Source organism: Macaca fascicularis, chromosome 12 (assembly GCF_037993035.2).
Source record: "Macaca fascicularis isolate 582-1 chromosome 12, T2T-MFA8v1.1".
NCBI classification, from domain to species: Eukaryota; Metazoa; Chordata; class Mammalia; order Primates; family Cercopithecidae; genus Macaca; species Macaca fascicularis.
In genome coordinates, this window is record NC_088386.1 from 938,474 (window position 1) to 959,503 (window position 21,030).

Consider the following 21,030-nt stretch of genomic DNA (forward strand, 5'->3'; position numbering starts at 1 on the left):
ATTTACTTCTGTGGCTCTGAGACATTTAACTAGAGCCCAACACATTTCTTCCTGTTCACATAGTATTGAGTTAGAAGATTTTTATGAGTAAACTTTCACTGGGAAAAATGCCATTTCAGGAGCCCCAGTGACCACAATGAAAATGTTTTTACCTTCCCTTACATGACATAGGCCACCCCAGGTCCAGGAAACGTTCTGGATCTCAGATAATGGCATATCCACTCATAGTAAGTCTTGGTCTTGTTTCACAAGCTATCAAATGCTGCCCAGAAGCAGGAAAAACCCCACAACGTGGCAGGGAGGGGCGACCAGAGTGAGTTCTAAGGCCAGACCACCCGGGTCTGCTGACAGCGTGGTGAGGGGCAAACAGTGCAGGGTCTAAGGCCAGACCGCCCGGGTCCCACTGACAGTGTGGCTTCAGGAGTTTCCTAAATCCTCTGCTCTCCAAGTTTCATGTCACAAAAATGCAGTGATAACCGTGTCCACCTCGTTTAAATATATATATATATATACACACACACGTATATACACACACATATATATACACACACACACACACGCACACACGCACATATATATACTCCAAAACTACAGCCCTATAAAGGTCATTAATCCTAGTTATCCTCAATGCGTTGAGCGATCAATAATGAGCTATCCCCCTGCTGCTGACCTGCCTCAGCCCCATCCTCCGGAAACCCCGCATCCACACCAGCCACACAGGATGAGGCCAGGGAAGGAGCAGGACTGTGTCTTGGGAACTTAAACTCTGGAAGCTGAGTTAAATCAGTGCCGCTCAAATCTTGTCACCAACTATCTTGTTAAATTGGGAGATTCTATCTCTGGGGATCTTGAAGGAACCTGAGGCTCTGCATTGAGTGAGATGAGCACTCGTGCTGGAATGAGACGGCAGGGAAAGCAACCGAATCTGGGGTCGCAGCTGCCTGAGGCTTGGGTACCACCGGGAAAGTGGCACCAGGGCCCTCAGGACAGTGGCGGAGGTCCCAGGAGGCAAGTCCCGGCGCAGAGACTCATGGACCCAAAGATTGCTCCAGGGCCAGGAGGGGCTGCTACGCTGACAGCCACGAGGCAGGCAGCCTTCCAGCTCCTCCAGCTGCCATCCTGCAGGCAGGGAGGACAGTGCCCAGACCACCCCCGGGCTCCCCCAGCCTGCCAGGCTGCTACTCTTACTCCAGCCACTGACAAGAGTCCCCATGTTCCAAGCTAGGTTGAAACAGTGCCTCAGGCCTCGGGGCACATGCACCCCCCTGCAGGGCCACTCCTACCCAACACCTGGGGATGGCTATTCCCACACATCCCCAACTCACAGCAAAACTTAAAAATGAAAGTCGGAAGATACAGCCAGGAAACCAATGCTCAAGAAGCAACTCCAGGGTGACTCTTCCTGGAGCTATTGCTATTGAACATCTTTAAAAACATTTCCAGGGTGACTTCCTAGAGCTATTGCTATTGAACATCTTTAAAAACATTTCCAGGGTGACTTCCTAGAGCTATTGCTATTGAACATCTTTAAAAACATTTCCAGGGTGACTTCCTAGAGCTATTGCTATTGAACATCTTTCAAATTCTTCATTTCAAAATTAGCTTTTATTACACTGTCTTCCCTATTCTACCAAGACTCTAGAAAACAAAACCATTACAATTTCCAATTCTATCTTATAGCAAGTTAGAAATACACGTTTCCTCAAAGGATTCTATGTGTTTCCTTGACAATATCCTTTCCATGCCCCGTACTACTGCCCGCAACAGGGAAGGCTTTTCCAACCCAGCCCAACCCAACCCAACCCAACCCAAGGGCCCTGAGACAGGCCCCTAACGAATCGTCTACAAACTCTTGAGACAGGCTTGCCCTGACAAATCATCTGCAAACTCCATCTTCCATTAAAAAAAGTACAGAAAATGAGCATATTACCACTTTTTAAAAATTACTGTAAAGTGGACAGTGTTCAGTTCTGTGAATTTTGGCACACATATTCCCATAATCATCATCACACAAGCAGAACAGTCCAACAGCCCCAAACCCACTCACAGGGCCTCATAAGCATACCCTCCCATTCCCAGCAACCACCCTCTCTGTGTTCTCCCATCCCCCCGGGTCTGTCTTTTGCGAGTGTTGCGGCAAAACACTCACAAAATCACGATTTCCTGGGCATCGTGCTTGGAGGTGCACCCAGGGTGTCCTGTGATCAACAGCCAGGCCTCGGGGCTGCTGGGTATTTATTATTCCACATATGGCTGTGGCACATTGTAACCTGTTTTGGGCAACTATAGACAGCGCTATTAACATCTGGGCACAGTTTTTCTTAAACGGCAGCTTCTGTTTCTCTAGGGTAAATACCCAGGATTGGGGTCACCAGGCCCGACGTTTGTGTGAGTTCAGTTTTGTAAGAAACCGCAAAGCTGTCTGCACCTTGCTGAACCCCAGCATCACACAGGAGTCCCGACTGCCGGTCCTCACCAGCACCTGGGGCTGTCGGAAGACCTTAGTCAGGCGCTCCAGCAGGGGTGTGAACAAATTCACTGCGGCTTCGGTGCACATCTCGGTGCAACCAGTCATGCTGAAGGTCATTTCAGATGCTTTCGGGCCATCCTCCCGTCCTTCTCAGTGAAGCATCTGTTCAGGTCTCTTCCGCTTTTAAGTCAGGTGGTTTGTTTTCTGTCGTGAGCCGTGGGAGTCCTGTGCATTCTGGATACGAGTCCTTTGCCGGCTGCATGGTTCATAGACATCTTCTCCCCATCTATCGAAAATGTGTCTCTTCAATTCCCTAGGGGTGTCTTTTATATTAGAAGTTTAATTTTGATGAGTCTTAACCTACTTCTTTTCTTCCTTGATTATGGATCATGGTATGGCTAAGAGCTCTCACCCTAGGTCTCCACAATTTCCCTTTCTTCTACAGGTTTTGTAGTTTGATATTTTACATTCAGGGCTATGGTCCACCTTAATTTTCATACAGGAATTTCTCCCTGTTTTCACTCTTTTGCATACGGCTGTCCCATAATTCCAGCACCATTTGTTGAAAAGACTCAAATTCCACTGAACTGTTTTTGCGTCTTTGGATCTGTTCTGGACTCCACTCTGTCAGCTGACCCATGTGTCCATCCTGAGCATAATTTATGACTTTAGTGGCTGTCTCTGTGAAAAAGGTAATTCTGTCTGGAAGCAAAAACCACATTAGAAATGCTCTAAATAAGATTCTTCCTGTTGTCAGGAGAGCAAAGCCACTGCCCTAAGCAGAGGTGAGGCCTCAACAGCTCTCAGGCACAACCTTAACACACAATGGGGAAGGGAATTCATTTCAAGGGCCACAACGTGAGACCAGCATAGCCATGAAAACTGCAATAATTTCACAACAGAATGCAATTCATAAAGAACTGCTGAGAAGCATGTGATAAGTTACATAAATCACTGTTCCTTAAATTCTGACGGTTGACTAGAACAGAAATAGCTTCACGGTACTGTTCAAACAGGAGAAAGGTAGGTAGGGGTGGTTTCCACACCACACAGGGCCTGCAGGAAAGGGACACTCTTGCTCTAAACGGGAGATCCCGGGAGTGATGTGATAAGCCATGGTGAGAGGCACGGAACTGTGCAAGCCGGAGTCGCGGCCTTTGCCCCACCACGGAGCCTGTGTCCATGAATGACGAGGCTCAAATGTCAGGCCGGGGCAACCGAGGCAGTTATCAGGGGACAAGCAAATGAGCGCACGGTGGAGGCAAAGGTCTGAAATTGCGCGGCAACTTCGAGTCAAGTGGGACAAACTGACTCAAAATACAGGTTCCAAAAACCATCACAGAGAGCTGTTCCTCGGCTCTGGAAAGGCTAAGTGACTAATGCCCACACTGAGCATCTGCTCCCAGAGACGACTCTGGTGACCTAAGGCCCAGCTCCTCCAAACCCGCACTGAACCCCAGTGAGGAACTTTGTTGGTATCTTACAGCACATTGACATACTCCCTTAAAATCTGGTATTTCATCAACAATGCAGGCGCCAGCTTTGACTCATACACATTTCGATTAAACAAGATAATTTACACCCTGACCATGCCAGGTAAGAGGTTTACTACAATCTTTAAACAGAGCCAGAGGCTACAGTCTGCTCCTACACAACACCATGTCTCTACAAGTTCGATGGGTTTTTACTTTCCATGTCTTCACTTGCCTAGTGCTAGAAAGCAGATTAAAAACAGAAGGAACCCAGAAACACTATTGAATGAGACTCAAATATCTTCCAGTCATCATCGTGATGAGATGTTTATTAAACAGAAATGTTCTCCCCTGTAGAAAGCAGCACACATCAACACACACCGATAACTGTCGCCAGCATTCCAGATCATCTTCCCTTCCATGGCCACAGTGCAGGGCAATGGACCACGCACACCTGCAGACCCACAGAAAGCGGGGTGACATGGCTGATTCTTGTAGTGAGCAGACCAGGGTGCAAAGTGCATCTCTTTCCAGAGGGCTGCCACGGAAAGTTACACATTTATTCCATGAGTTAATGGCACTGCACCGAACATTTCTGTAAGATTCTCTTAGCAAGCTTTTCCTTCTGCCTAAAAGGTCCTGACACAAACTGAAAAAGCTCTTGGAGCTGCCAAAGACTTCAGTATCCCCTTAACTATTGTCATGCACATCCATGTGAAGAGACCACCAAACAGGCTTTGTGAGCGCAACATGGCTGTTTATTTCACCTGGGAGCAGGCGGGCTGAGTCTGGAAAGAGTCAGCGAAGGGAGGTAAGTGTGGGGCCGTTTTATAGGATTTGGATAGGTAAAGGAAAATTACAGTCAAAGGGGCTTGTTCTCTGGCGGGCAGGAGGGGGGGTCACAAGGTGCTCAGTGGGGGAGCTTTTTGAGCCAGGATGAGTCAGGAAAAGGAACTTCACCAAAAAAAAAAAAAAAAAAAAAAAAAAAATCATTGCTTAAGGCAAGGACCGGCCATTTTCACTAATTTCTGGTAGAATGTTATCAGTTAAGTCCAGGCAGGGCATTTGCACTTTTGTGATTCTTCAGTTACTTCAGGCCATCTGGGCGTATATACGTGCAAGTCACAGGGGACGCGATGGCTTGGCTTGGGCTCAGAGGCCTAACAACTATAGTCTTACTTTTAAGGTGTAGGGTCAGATCATATAATCCCCTACTAAGCTCCTGATGCTGTGTGTGGCATCTAGCAACAGCACGTTCCATTCTTGGATTACATTTGACTCAAGAGTCCACAGTGAGAACGATTTCTGGTGAATGAAACACCAGGCAGGAGGGTGATTCCGCTGGGCAGCTCTTCACACACAACCCAGGAGCTGAGGGGAGAGGAAGAGGCCCACGCGCGTCCACCGTGCTCACGCCCCCTTGGAATGCGCCCCACTCCTAGAGACCCGGACCCAAGGGAAATCTGACCTAAAAATGGGCAAACCCTCACTTTGGCAGAGGGACAGGGACTCGGGGCCACAACTTGACCTCCGAGCAAAACAAGTGCAGACACAGCACCCCAGGACACCCTCCCCACCCAAATTCAAGGAGGAAAACCAACCCCCCGCCCCCTTGCGGAAACCCCCGGCGGCTGGAGCAGACGCCTGCCGGCGTGTGCAGCCTCTCCCGTCCCACGTTCCGGGCTCAGCACCTGTGCCTCAGCCCTGGCACTGCTCGCCACACCCACAGGTGTGCCAGGAGGGGCAGGTCCTAAGGTCTCCACTGCACCAAAGCCTGCAAGGCAAAGGGGCAGCTCCCTCCAGCAGGAGTCCAGAAGCACACACTGCACCAGCCTCACAGCGTGAGAATTCTCCCCTCGGTCTCCGAGTCTCCAGTCTGTTGCCCGCCACGGTCTTCTGCCAACGGCAAGGCCCAAGCTGGGCGGCACGTTTGGTTCTCACCATTTCCCTTGTCAAGATCAATACTGCAAACATATCCAATTCATCCTGTCACTAAAAATGAAATAATCCGCCATCTCCATCACAGATGACGCAACCAGGTTTCCATTACCGGGGTGTTTTTTGTTTTTGTTTTTCCTATTTTGAGATGGAGTTTCTGCTCTGTCGTCCAGGGTGGAGTGCAGTGGCGCAATCTCGGCTCACTGCAACCTCTGCCTCCCGGGTACAAGTGATTCTCCTGCCTCAGCCTCCCAAAGTAGCTGGGATTACAGGTGCCTGTCACCAGGCCTGGCTAATTTTCATCTTTTCAGTACAGACGGGGTTTCACCATGTTGACCAGGCTGGTCTGGAACTCCTAACCTCAGGGGATCCACCTGCCTCCTCCTCTCAAAGTGCTGGAATTACAGGCGTAAGCCACCACTCCCGACCATTACTGGTGTAATTTCTAAGCCACTCTCTCACACCCACTCCCTTTTTTTTTTTTTTTTTTTTTTTTTTAAAGAACCAGCTTTATGGCTATATTTTTTCCAAGAGAACCAGTTACCCATTTCAAGTACAAATAAGACATGGTGTTTAAAAACCAAAAATGCCAATTTGTACAGAAGTCTCCAAATACCCAGTCGATTTGAGCCTTGAGAATAACGTCAAGCTGTTGGCTGAATACAACTTCCCTTTCCATCTGTCTGCCTGTGAGTTAGACACAAGGACGAAGCCACGAGCTAGGGACATAAAGGCAGGAACCACCAAGGCAGCCGGGACTCCAAATAAAAGCTCGAAGGACCAACACAAATGCACCACACCCTGCACACCCTCCTCTCCTTCCTTTTCAGAATTTCCAGAGGATGAAACAGGGACCTCCTCAGACGTCCCACGGTGCAGGTGGCCAGAGGGGAAGGCGGCAGCAGCCTGAATGAGGTGACCAGGAAATCACATTCCACAGAAATTCTCCATGTGCTTTACATCCTCTGTCTCTGAAGAACTATGCCAGTCTAACAGTCGCTAGAAAACCACCTTCAAGTATCATTTCCCATTTCAAGCAAAGAAAACAGTGGTGGGGCATGAGGGAAAAACATAGCCATGGGTTCTGGGGTATTAAATAAGGTTTTATCTGTTATATAATTTTACATTCTCAGCTTTCTGTATAATTGATACGCTTCCTAATTAGCAGACATAGTAACAAAAAGTGAATTCCAAGTGTAAGATTGGAGGACCCGTTCACATGGCTTCAGGTTCTGCTACTGTGTTTCAACTTAAGAAAATGGTTCTGTGCATTGGTAACAAGGCCTGAGAGTCTGTGTGTGAGTCTGTGTGGCTGTAATCAGGGTTCGTGTTGGCTCCGTACCAGAGGATGTTACACTGTTACATTATCTTCTACAAAAAATCCTGAAAAAATGAAGGCTGAATAGACATACACAGCCTCCCAAAATAATCCAAATGTCCACCGATATGAAAAACAGATGAATTACGCTTTCCATCATGGAATATTCCTCAGCAGTGAAAACAAACTATAGCCACAGGTGCCAACTAGGATAAAGAAAACCTTTTAAACACGTTTAAAGTGAACTGACTAGGCAGAATGCCTCGATTACAGGCATCTGCTCCAAAAGGGTACTGTTCTGAATCCTGTGATGTAGAATGATAGTTAGCAACCCTGTTTCGGGGCACATCTAGAAAAAAAAACAAAATAATGACTACACAATTTTAAATTCTTTGTAAATTATAACTATTACTATGAAAATTCTAAAAATGTGAAAATCTTCCCAACTGTTGTTGGACAAGCTTCAAAATAAATACCCTGGCATTGCTTGCCACACCCACAGGTGTACCAAAATAAACGAAAATATAGCCCAAGTTCGTAGAATCGAAACCTGAAGATGTACGAGCCCGTCCCTGCCTCGCTATCTATACATCGTGTAGAAATTTAAGAGCAGGTAGTGACACTGCAATGCAAGGCTCAAACCAACTGGGTATTTGGAAACTTCTGTGCAAATTGGCATTTTTGGTTTTTAAACACGGTGTTATTTGTACTTCAAACAGGTAATTTTTTGATTCCCTTGGAAAAAATATAGCCATAAACCTGGTCTAAAAAAAAAAAAAATACGGGAGTGGGTATGAGAGAGAGTAGCTTAGAAATTTTAAAAGTATCAGCAGGGAGCAGTGGCTCATGCCTGTAATCCCAGCACTTTCAGAGACAGGCCCAAGGGGCCTTTGAGGACACCGGTCTCCTCTGCTGCCTTCCTGCTGGACTGACCCCAGGACATTCACTGCGTTTCCACCCCTGTCTCATTTAACATCCCAAGGGTGGTCTTCATCCTCGTCTGGGGCTCAGCTCTGCCCCAATTTCCTAAATCTCTGCCTTCAGAGCCTGAAAACACCCACGCCCAGGGTCACCCTAAGTCCACGTTTACCCCAGAGAGTCCCCATTTTATGTTTTCCAGGCATCGCCTTAGTGATAATTTATCCTGTAAATTCCAACTGCCTTCACACCTCACCCCTGCTGTCTCCCAGCAGACCCCACTCAGATGCACATGCCCCAGACCCCACACCCAGGTCTGTGCATGCTGCCCTGCTCTGCCCATGTGGGGACCACCTCCCTTTCTTGAGGAATCAGCTGGCGATCATCTCCTTGTGGAGGGCTGCCCTGACTTCCAACTCTCTCCAGCAAAGGCAGAAGCCATCCTCGGTACTTCCCCAAAACTCAGGCCAAGTATGAAGATGGCGCAGATGCTAGCTGTGCCTGGGATGCCATGGGCAGGGTCCCCAGATGCTCTGCACATGGCCCAGGGCACCGCCTGAACACAGCAAGTGCTGAAGAAACAAAATTGACGTGCACTGACCTCTGATAGGGCCTCCTTCACAATCCACATCTGTCTCCCCTCTGGACAGTAAAATCCACAAGACACGGAGGGCTTGTCTCATCTTCAAACTCCCAGGGTCACCCTGGTAGGTAAAGGGGACTCAAATGTCTTCTGAAGGAAGCAGCTGGTTAGCTGCCAAGTTAAAGGGCCTCTGAAATTCAGAGCTCTGCATAGAAGTCCAGCACACTTTATTATGAATGACTCCAAGCACGGCAGAAGTGGCCGTGGAACCAGTGCTAACCAATTCAGGGTTTGTTCACTGTTTCTCAGTTCATTATCACAACTCATGCTCACAAAGCAGCCGCGCACAGATCCTCAGACGTCTACACAGAGTGGGACGATGGCGCCAAGTCATGTGAACGTCCTGTTGCAGACTGGGAGACACCGGTCAGACATGGACCCAGGCAGAGCACAGACCTCTCGTTAAATCTGCTCCATGTAAACAGCACTCCCTGCCAGGTCCTTTCCTATCTGCACAGCTTCTACAAATTCAACTCTTGCACCTGACACCTAAGAATACTGCACACCCCATGTGAACCCCCCATTTACCTCCCAAAATGACCCGGCATGGCCGAGTACAAAATATTTCAACATAAGGGAACTGGAGGGCATGTGGGGCTTTCTCGAGTCCCTGCTGCCTCCTGATGGGAGGGCCCAATGCTTCACACCCCTAGTGAAGGGCGGGTCTCTTCGGGCCCCCGGCTTTAACCTGGAGCTTAAATCAGCATTAACTAATTTCACTTTCCAGGACCAACTTCAAAGGCCTGCAAAGCCAGAGAAGGGAGAGGAGATGGAACACGCCCTCACCTCAGACCTGCCGCAAGCACGTACTTCTCAGATGCGTCCCAAGGTGCACAGTGTGTCCGATGCCTGTTTCACATCCACTGACCTGCAGGTCTTCTATGTGACATCAGCCTCCTGGGCACTGGAAAGAAGAGGTATAATGGCAAGTCCCTTCTTCAGCAAAGGTGAGGCAAAGGCACCCAACGCAATGGAACTGACCTTTTTCTGACAGTCTCAAAACAGAAGGAAAATACTGTACAGCCAACTTCCCCTCACGCAGGTTTATTTACCTGTGACTCAGAGGCCGTGACAGACAACTTCAGGTTCTTACCGATTCCTATTTTCCCCATCCAGGAAGCCTTTGTTTTTAATATCGTAAGAACTTGCCATTTTGTAGGCCAAAAACAGCAAATATTGGCAGTTTCCTACAGTTCAACTGAATAAAATATGATCATGGCCTTTTGTGAAACCATGAAGAAAAGGTGGATATCTCCATATGTGTTTCCAGACTGGCTTTGTTCCTGAAGCGGTAACTCTGTTCCCGCAGGATTTTAGACACTGAAGAATAAACATCAATATCCCACCAAGAAAACCAAAAAAATGAAATAATTTTGCATCCACCTTGGAGCCTTTTTAGGACAAGGCAGGACACAAACTTTTAAGAAGCGGCAGTTGTCCCTCTGTATACACAGGGACATGGATTCCAGAACACCCCCCCGAGTTTACCCAAATGTACGTATCCACAGGACTCCACGGCCACCCTATGGAACCGCATGTAGGAAACGTCGGCCCTCCACAAAGCCAGGTTTTTTCAGTAAGGGTTTGGTTGGAAAATAATTAACATAAGTGATCCTTCGAAGCTCAAAACCTATGTTGTTCAGGGTCATCTGCATTTATTACTTGTGTCATATCTGAGGCCTGAAAGCCATCATTCTTGATACCTTAACGTGATGGTTAACAAACTAACTGTTCCGATTAGAAAGAGGAAAAAGCTTATTTTTAAGCTGACAATGAGAGTGGATGTGGCTACGGTGAACGGAGAACAGACCTAAGCAAGCACCAAGGCTGGGGTGACTGCCTGTGCTCAGACCCACCAGGGCCTGTTCCTCCATCTCCCTCTGCTGAAAGGGATAACCTCCTTCTCCCCCACGACTAAAGGGCCTTTTTAAAATACTCACACGAGAAGTGCTATGAAAAGCTGAAAGGTCACAGGTAACATTTTTAAAAATAAACATTAACGTAAGCATTTAACAAGCCCATTATGATTTTTTTTAAAAAAAATGGTATTAAGTTCTTGGGTGTGGTGGCTCATGGCCGTAATCCCAGCACTTTGGGTGGCCCAGGTGGGTGCATCACCTGAGGTCAAGAGTTTAAGACCAGCCTGGCCAACATGGTGAAATCCCTTCTCTAACGAAAATATGAAAATTAGCCAGGCATGGTGGCAGACGCCTGTAGCCCCAGTTACTTGGGAGGCTGAGGGACGAGAATCACTTGAACCCGGGAGGGAGAGTTTGCAATGAGCCAAGATCGTGCCATTGCACTTCAGCCTGGGCATTGAGTGTGAAACTCCATTCCAAAAAGAAAAAAAAAGTACAAAGTTTTCCTTCCAATGAACCTATCATTCAGCCACCGAGGTATCCTATAGCTACTTATTCAGCCATGAGATACACAACAGGAGATATAGACGAACAGGACACAGTTCTTCCCTGAAAGAAGGCTGCACCCTCAACAGAAGGGAGGCACATACTCCGAATGGAATCGGCATAGGGAACAGATGCTGCTGCAGGTGGAACTGGCCGCACAGAGCACCCGCTCAAGTGTCTGAGAAACAAGGAGCCGTTGGTGCCATCACCTTCCATACCTGAGCTGGGGCAGTGGGGAGCCTGTCATCACCACCACCACCACCCGGGACAAAGAGCCCCAGAACCACACAACGAGCTTACAAATTCACCGAGGCGATGACCGAGCAATGTGCGTGGAGTGATGCGAACACGCAGATGTCAGGGCCACGCGCGGCGTTGGTTTTTTTTTTTTTTTTTTTTTTGAGACGGAGTCTTGCTCTGTCACCCAGGCTGGAGTGCAGGCTTTGTGCATCAACCTGAGCACGCCCGGGGTGCCCAGATGGCTGGTTCTGCATTATTTCTGTGTGAGATACATGTTTGCCTCTGGACTGAGTGGAGACCCATCCTCACCAGTGTCGGGGGCACCACCCTATCCACCCAGGGCCCGAGTGAAACAGCAAGGTGGGGAAAACTGGGTTCACTCCACCTGTCTGGCTGATGGGCCAGTGACATCTGTCTTCTGCAGCCCGTGCTCCCGTGTCTCAGCTCCTTAGACCCGGGTAGGATCTGCACCCTCCGCTTCTCAAGTCTTCAAGCCACACCCTCTCAGGACTCTAGCTTGCAGGCTGTGGGTCCTGGGGCTTCTTGGACTCCGTAGCCCCTCCAGCAAGCCTCGCCCTGGAGACACACGCACACCCGGCTGGCTGTCTCTCTGGAAGCCCTGACTAAAAGCCGCCCCTAAAAGTGGTCTTCAGAGTTTCTTTCTAGCCCTAAGATCCCAGCGCCCCTCCTACAATTCTAGGCGGAAAGGTGAACGGAGACCAATGGACAGAGGTGTGTGCGAGGACACGCCAGGCAGCAGCACTGGGCAGGAGGGCACCAACGCTCACTAAGCAAAGAATCAACGCTGCTTGCCACAAAAATGAGAGCAGTAAAGATTTCTTCAAACAGAAATGAGTTTGTTTCATGATTTGCTCTTAATACATAAGAAAGCATAAAATTAGGCCTATTAACAATTACGTAAGTCTTTAGAGGCCCTTGAACTACTTCTGTCCCTTTGTGTTTTTATAGAAAATAAGCCTGAGGTTAAAGAGAATAACGTCACTGGCCACAGCTGGGGCCACGCGAGGACACATCTTATACCCCTGAGGTCCCTGGGTGCCCCAAGTCCTTCTCTTGCTATTTATGGAAATATGGGAGAAACCAGGAGGTCTGAGCGTGGACCTGGCCGTGCTCCCAGGGGCCGAGGAAAGCACCCATCTGTCCAGTCTTCCCTCCACCCCGCGGTTCCCTCTTACCCAGACTCTTGGGCTGACGCGGCTCATGCACTCAACAGCGCCATCATTAAACGTTTAGCTTCGCATCACGAGGGCCTCCTCTGGTCTCCTCTGACCACTCCTGAACCTGCAGTCAGCACTAGTCTGCAGGACACGCGTGGACAAAGTTGATGGATCACGGCCTCCAACGAGGAAGGTGCCAGGCAAGGAGTCGGAGAGCCGGGGATGGAGCAGCACTCACCCAGGGAGGCGAAGGCCAACAGTGGCCACCACCGAGGACCTCCCTTCCCACCCTGAGGGCAGCTCACTCAGGGAGGCAAAGGCCGACACCGGCCACCACTGAGGACCTCGAGGGCTCTCCCCACCCTGAAGGCGGCTGCGATCACATTTCCCATCGCACCAAGAGACCCCTGTATTGAGCACAAACCTTACCAACCTTCGAATCAATAAGGAATCACAACACAGACATTCCCTCAATCCAAATGGCCAGCCCACAAAACAGACACGCAATCATACACATTTCCTGTGGGAAAATCCGTCAGTCCCTGGGGCCTCGCGCCAGGGGTGGGGGAGCATCATGGGGAGATGCCCCAGCCCCAGCCTGGCTCTTCTCTCTACAGCTCCTTTTCCCTCCTCTTCCCCCCGCCCCTTCCCACCCCCTCCTAGCCTCAGAGGCTCCTTCCTCAAATTCTTTCCCCTTGATGAAGTCATTCATGCCCAAAATACAAGGCAAAGTCAGGGGGGCTCAAGAGAAAATCCATACCGTGGCTCGCGTTTTAGATTCTCATAAGTGTGAGAATAACCAAGCAAGAATCTTTGGCATGTGAATGTGGTCTGAAGGCATCTGAGCACAATGCCCGGCACTGGCCCGGAGTGGATCATGGGTGTCTCGGACATCTTCGCAACTCTACACCAATTATTTTGAAACACACCAGCAGAATAGAATCATGTGAATAGCTGCTTCTCAGTTAAAAGTAGGAAAAGACTCCAAAAGCTGCCCTCAAGGAACATCCTTCCCATGAGGAGTTTTCTTCATCGGGCCCTTCAGGCACAGGCAAGACCCCCGGGCCCAACTCCCTCATCCCTGCGTCATAAAGCAGCAAAGACGGTGGGGAATAAAGCAAGTGAAGGAGTCAGTCCTGCACAAAACGGGCTCCAGAAGCCACGGCCACTCTCCCAGTGTGGGAGCCAAGTTCAGAGACCTGGAAACACCCGCGTTCCCAGGGAAGAGGGCAGAACAATGCCATTTCCCCCTAGTTTAGGGAGACACCACCCCACGTCCTCTGGCCTTAATAGAAGAGAGACTTCACATAAATGATTTCAATGACTCCACCACACACAGAAAGTGGGCTGAGGGCTAACACACCCATATAAATGCCTGGCAAAAACACATTAAATGAACACACAGATAAGCAAGGTTCTCCTGTTATCCACGAAATATTCAGAAACAAATCCAGTAAGCAATCTCTTTGTAATCAAAAGATCAATTCAGAGGTGCAGATTAAAAAGAAACATACAACTGAACCCTTAATACACCAAGAACCAAATTCCACAGAAGTGTTATCACATCACCACCTCCCAGCTGAAGGAAGCAGCACTGGCCACTGACCAGCTGTTCACTCGTGGGTCAGTGAACGAAAGACAGTGCTGTCCAGGACAACGATGAGATGTTAACCTGAAAAGGGCAAAATTGCAGAGGCTGGAGGGACCTTCCAGGTAACCCGGCCCCCTCAGTGGACAGAGGACCCCCGTGGGGCCACAGAGCTCCAGTGTGTTCGGGGCAAGGACTCAACAGCAACCCTGAGGATGTCCGAACGCCTTCTGCCCTTCTGTGTCTCTGCCCCACTAACAGGGAATCCGTGAATGCTAAGGAAATGTAACGCATTTTACAATACATATAGATTTTTAGCAAATTAAAGATAAACAGTGACAAACTTTGAGAATTAACCAAAATATAGTTCAGTGAATGCCCAAACTCAAAGCTAGTCTCCAAGAGGTGATAAGCTGTGTGTGGTGGTTAACGCCTGTAAATCCCAGCAGTTGGGGAGGCTGAGGCAGGAGAATCACTTGAGCCTAGAAGGTTGGGGTTGCAGTGAGCTGTCATTGCACTACTGCACCCAGCCTGAGAAACAGAGTGAGACTGTCAAAAACAAACAAACAAAAACAAATTAAAGGAGTTCAAATGAACTCGCCCATACCCTTTAAATTTTCATTTGGGTACAAGGGGTGATCTAGTTCCTTTTTCCCTTGCAATAAATGAATAATCTAATAATTAAATATAATCTAACAATTACATGGGAAAATTTAATTATTTTCCCATTTCATTATTCCCTATCTCAGGGAAAAAGTTAAAAGTATTCCCTATTTCAGGGAAAAAGCTAAAAATCATTTTAAACCTTCCTTCCACAAAACAGTATACTCAGTCATCTCCATCTGCTTTATCATGTGGAATTCAGCTTCACATGTCTACAATACAGCTTTTGTTAAACAGTGTTTATGTAGACAGGCAAGAGAAAGAAACACTTGGTCTATGTAGAAGCAGCAGAAGACACGTTTTAACAGAAAAGGGAGAAGATACCACCGTATGAATCTGGAAATTCTGTCCTCATCTTGTCCATACACAGAAAACACCCAAGCACGTGCCTAGTGTCCAACAGGAGCACAGAAAGGACAGGGATCCCTCCAGTTGTTTAATGACCAGCCCCACTTGTCACCGCCACATAACAAAATCCGCACGGCAACTTCAGCACGTTTCATTCACGATTCCACGGAAATCAGGCTGAAGAACATACAGATGTTTTGCCCACATTTAAAAATCCAAGTGTGGGACTCATAGAAATAAAACACATTATGGGTTCACTTAACTTTTCCAAATTTTTACTTGGAGAAACCTATAAAGTTCTTGTCAGTTACATCCTTAAGTTTTTCAATAATTTTTAAATGCAAAGGTCAGGCAAGACTTGTAAAGAGGTACACACATACGGCTCGGCGCGGTGGCTCACATCTATAATCCCAGCACTTTGGGAGGCCGAGGTGGGCAGATCACAAGGTCAGGAAACCGAGACCATCCTGGCTAACACGGTGAAACCCCGTTTCTACTAAAAATACAAACAATTAGCCAAGTGTGGCGGGTGCCTGTAGTCCCAGCTACTTGGGAGGCTGAGACTGGAGGATTGCATGAACCCGGGAGGCAGAGGAGCTTGCAGTGAGCTGAGATCGCACCACCGCACTCCACCCTGGGTGACAGAGGGAAACTGTCTCAAAAAAAAACAAAGGAGGTACACACATACATGCCACGTTCTTCTCTCAAAGAGACGGGCCCTTTTTTAAGATTCCAGAAGTAAATGTGGTTGTCACCCTGCTTTTGAGAGGATGGACTGTGTTTTAAGCATAAACAGACTTTCCTCCATGCACCAAGGATGCACCATGGGGGCAGTGCTGCCGCCGCCTCCCCAGTCTCTGCTCAGGGTGGGGCAAGGGGAGCTCAGTGGTCTCCCGTATACAGTGTCAACAGGCCAGGTGCTCAGAAGGAGGCTTCCAGGACTCGCTGTAGGCATTCGTCAGCAGGGCAGGCAGTGCCTCGTGCTGGTGGGCATCCAGCAGTAAGGGGGTCTTGCACTTCACTCCCTGGGCCCAGCCCCAGACAGAGGGGAAAGAGACACCTGTATCGTAACTCATGTGTATTTATAGACACACAGAGACTCTGCAGTGCAAGGTGCGGAACTAGAAGGAATCATGGAAATAAGAGGGAAGACATTGGGTTACGACTGGCAGAGCCACCTCAAGCCTCGGCACTTCCTGCCGGAGCCCTCACTGACCAGACTCCTCCAGGGTCACTGCCACTGCCTTGCCCAGCTCATGACAGGGCAGACAGTGACAGAGCCTCAGAACAACCGCCCACTCCTTCCTCACCAGCCCAGGGGATGAGCTGTTCATGAGTGTCCCAAAGCCTAAATGCGGGAACACAGGGGTGACTGAGCAGAAAGGGGGACAGCCACAATGGCCGCGAGTGTGCAGATATTGCGGAGCACCCCAGCAGCCCTTTCCGTCTTAAAGAGGATGGCCAAGAGTGTGCGGATGCTCCCGCGTGACCCAGCCGTCCTTTCCACCGTAAAGGAGAATGGCCACGGGTGTGCGGATATTCCCGGGTGCCCCAGAGACCTTTTCACCTTAAGGAGATTTTCAGTCTCGTATCAGTCTCCAAACTATTCAGTGAGGTTGGAGGCGTATCACTGTGGACCAACACTGATTGGAACCAAGTAAGGGCAATTTTATAACCATGTCTCAACTATGAAACAATCAGGTCTTTGGCCATCTGGTCTAAGCTTTTTCTGTAACAAAGTTGGATAATTAGGTTGAACTTTGGTTTTCCAAAACTTGTTACAGAAACCACATCTTCCTAGATGTGGCTCTGTGGTGTCACGTGCACACATCAGTAGCCAGGCTTGCCAAGACTCACGGCACGTTCCACGTTCACCTGAGAAGGCTGCTCAATCACTGAGGGCTCTGGCGTGCTCTGAAATGAATTTGCCACTTCAGCCTACACTCTACTCGCTTGTTTGGTTAAAGAAACCCAAAAAGCAGAATTTGTTTTGGCCAATCGCCTGCTGACCCAACTGCAGACGTTTTAATTAGAGTACTTTCATTGCATCCTAGAAAGCAAAGTCATATAGATCAACTCATTATTACCACTCCAAAGGTTTAGTAAATCTCCAGATAAGCAAGCAAACATTTTAAGAAGCTACATTAAGGTTTACAATACTCAAAATTTAAAACTACATCCATGCTTCAAAAAACCACCATTCCCATTTTAGATGGCCAAATGCATATGAGAAAGAAACATGCTGAGCGCATTTTTTTGGGTAATCTTATGGAGAAACTGCCACTTTAAAAATGGCTCTAGTTCCTGGCTCCAGATGGGTGTGGTGGGTTGCCTCACTCAATTTCAACTCCACCTGAAGCTGGGACACTAGAAATTCATTCCCAGACTCCAGGACACCAGAATTCCCACTTCTGGAAACAGCCTGGAATGCAGACCTGTAGCAGAGAATTCTTTCCTGCCCAACCTAACTGTCCTCTGTGGAAGGTGACAGTCAAAGACAAGTCCACCCTCCTAGTCGCAACTGCACCACGAAGAACCATTTCAAGGTGGGAGGTGATTGATTAGTGGGAACAGGCAGTTTAGCTAATCACTTATAAGGCAGAGAAGGGGGGTTTGAAGGCCTGTATCTGGCCTTGTCCTCGGTAAATGGTCATCCGCCAGTCAGCCTAAGCCACATGGGAAGGGGCTTCTTGCAGTAAAAGTGGAGGCACAGTGGTGGGGAGGGGGAATGTCTTAACCATCACTGTTTTACAGGATCACAGGGCTCAGGCAATGTTCAGTATTGTCACACACCAAGGTTTTTACAGTCTGAAGAAGACTACAGTCCTAAGGTGTCAGTTCTCAAAGCCCTTAAGTTCCTCCTGCTAAGATTCCCAGAGGGTCTCCACTTCTTGCACCGAACCGCAAATTGCACAGGCACCTGCGTCTTCCTCTTGTAGCAAATGCAGATAAGAAGCTGTGGCTCTGCTGCAGTAATGACGCCATGCAGCCCTAACACCACAGCAGAGCAATGGCTCTGGCCTGAATGTCCCCAAAACCTCATGCTGAAACCATCTCCGACGGGATACATTAACAGGTGGGGCCTTTGGGAGGTCCTGCTCTCAGGACTGGGCTTGGTGTCCTTGTTGGGAGGCCTGGAGGAGCCCTCCTGCTCCTCCACCACGTGAGTTCTGATGAGACGACCGCTGCCACGCAAGACCCGGCGAGATGCTGCCGTCTGTGAGCCACAGGCCCTGGGGCACCAGATCTGCAGATGCCTTGACCTTGGACTGCCTTGACCTTGGACTTTCCAGCTTCCAGAGCTGTGAGCAATAAATGTCCCTTTACAAATCACCCAATCGACAGCAGCCGGACAGAGACAGTAATGTCACAACATGAGTCACTTTCTCAGTGGGCCAGAGGACTCCCCATGAGCCACCACTGTAAAGCAAGAACTCCCTGGAGGATGGAAAGGGGTTCACAAGGAATTCTACCCAGCACCAGGGTGTCTGTCCTTTCTTGCAGGAAGATAGCTGAGCCATGGCAGGAAACTACAGGGTGGGTGGGGCTGGACAGTAATGTGTCACCTGCTCATCTAAGCCTCAGTCTCCTGCCTCTCATCACGACAGTGGGGGTAACACCCCCCTCACCTGAGCTGTTGGGGGAGGTAAGAGTGCTGGGTGATTAACAACGTTAGCTCCACAGACATTATGCAAAGAATCTGCCCCATGTCTTATAAAACCAAACCAGCCCAGGAATTCCACATCACTACTAATTTGCATGGGAAAATGCCAGATTCTCCTAAGTTCTGGCATGTCATTTGTATTAATAAAGTTTGCAGAGTTTTCACATACTAAGTATATAAAACAGGAAAATAAATCATACAATTTGGAGGCTGAAGCAGGAGAATCACTTGAGCACAGGCAGTGGAGGTTGCAGTGAGCCAACGCCTCGCCACTGTACTCCAGTCTGGGTGACAGAACGAGACTCCATCTCAAAAAATAAAAAATAAAAAGGCATATCAAGGATTATGCCTTCATAATAGTTGGGTTATAAAGAAATATGACAAGCCCATAGCATATTTCCGTAAAAAAAAACCACACAATAACTTAGAATGTTTCAATAATTAAATAAAATACTTGTGAAATAGCAAAAAAAAAAAAATAATAAAAATTTAAAAAAATAAAATAGAATAAAATATTTTGCTGCTTCATACTAGTAAAGTGGGCACATTCTACATGCCAACTCTTATTCAAAGGTGGCCTAACACTGACTCAGGAACTCTGGCCCTGATGTGCTTGGAGTTTTAATGCTAACAGTGTTAAAGACCACTCCCCCAGGAGCTCTGAACAAGTACTCCAGGTATACGCTGAACAAGACCACACACTCTGACCGAAATCTAACTTCCCAGACCCAAACTACAGAACCACAGAAGACACTGCTTCTGTCCAACTTTTTGTTCTGCCATCGTTTGTGTCCATTATTTCCTACAAACCATCTCATTAGAATTTAGGGCACACAAAAGGCCAATACAACAGGGTTACTTTTCAAAGGTTTGGAGGTGAAGAACAGATACAATGCATTCGCTTCCTATTGCTGCTGCAACAAATTACCACAAATGCAAACCTCCCCTGAGCCCTGGAAGTCAGGAGTCCCAGGGCTGAAGTCAAGGGGTCAGTAGCTTGTATTCCTGCCTGGAGTCTCCCAATTCATAGAGGCCACCATTCAGCTTGACTCACAGCCCCACACCCCTCCTACCACTGCCCCGGCCTCAGCCCTGCACCCCTCCGGCCCCTGCCCCTGCCCCACCCTCGCCCTCAGCCCCACAGCCCTCTGGCCTCTATCTGGTCCTCAGGTCTCCTCCTCTGAGGCAGACCCTCGTACTCCCTCTCATCAAGGCACATGTGAAAACACTGCACCCACCTGGACAACCCAGGGTCCTCCCCCATCTCACTGTCCGTTACACTCACATCTGCAAAGCCTCTTTTGCCATGGAAACTTCATTATACTAACAATCATTTAACAAGTCCATTCTAATGATGTGAAAATTGGCATTGTTTTCCTCCTAATGAACAGATCAGTCACCCATGTACCCATGTAACCTATAAATATTTGACTATTAAATATACAATACTGTAGGAGACAGAGATGAGGAAGACGGTTCCTCCCTGAAAGACAACTGGACCCTAGAGGGAGGGATGAACATTCTGAACAGAATCAACGTAACTCAACATTTGAGTCGGAGAGGCCAGGCGATAAGACTTTCAAAAAAGCAACCAGAAATTATGTACTGTGCCTGTAGTTCACATCTGCCTCTGGCGTCATGAGCACGAGCGTGCAGACACGCACACAGGGCCCAAGTTTAAGATCAAATATAAAGAGCTTTCCACTGTAGTATTTAACTAGATCTTATTACAAAATAGCCTCCTGATTGCAGTTTTTATCCAAAAAGTTCTCTGTAATTAAGGAAATTAATTTTCCTCTAAAAGACATTTCTCTATCATCCCATATAAACTAAATGGGCATATTAAAGAAAAAAGACAAATGTTTGACTTCGGGGGTTTGCCTACGACTTGGATAAGCATGATTTTCTTCTGGCCAAGCAGGGAGCAGCTGGACCAGACTGGAGGGAAGGAAGAACAAATTTCCACTCTGACCTCAGTTGGGCACCAGCGTCTTCCCTGTCAGAATGTGGGTGTGGTGCTTCCCACACACCAGCCTCTGACGAAACTCAGCCCAAGGGTGTGGGAAAATGCTGTCTACTTCTGAAAATTCTATAAAGTGCAGACACATCAAAAGCTTCAGAAGACTGTAAAGGGCCAAGGAGACCACTACACCCTTGGAGTTTACAGAAAATGGTCAGCATCACA

The 21,030-nt window shown here is 48.2% G+C and overlaps 2 long non-coding RNA genes across 6 annotated transcripts in view; both read right to left on the reverse strand.

The window, feature by feature from the left end:
* Positions 1-21,030, reverse strand: part of LOC123571641 (uncharacterized) — a 117,345-nt gene that overhangs the window by 82,753 nt on the left and 13,562 nt on the right. For all 5 annotated transcript variants that reach the window (XR_012420996.1, XR_010579810.2, XR_010579812.2 and 2 more), the window contains exon 2: positions 9,546-9,663. This is a non-coding gene — a long non-coding RNA (uncharacterized lncRNA). The remainder of the gene's footprint in view (positions 1-9,545; positions 9,664-21,030) is intronic.
* Positions 4,679-9,102, reverse strand: LOC141408155 (uncharacterized). The gene is made up of 2 exons (XR_012420998.1): positions 8,718-9,102; positions 4,679-5,906 (listed from the first exon to the last, which is right to left on the reverse strand). It is a non-coding gene; the product is annotated as an uncharacterized lncRNA (long non-coding RNA).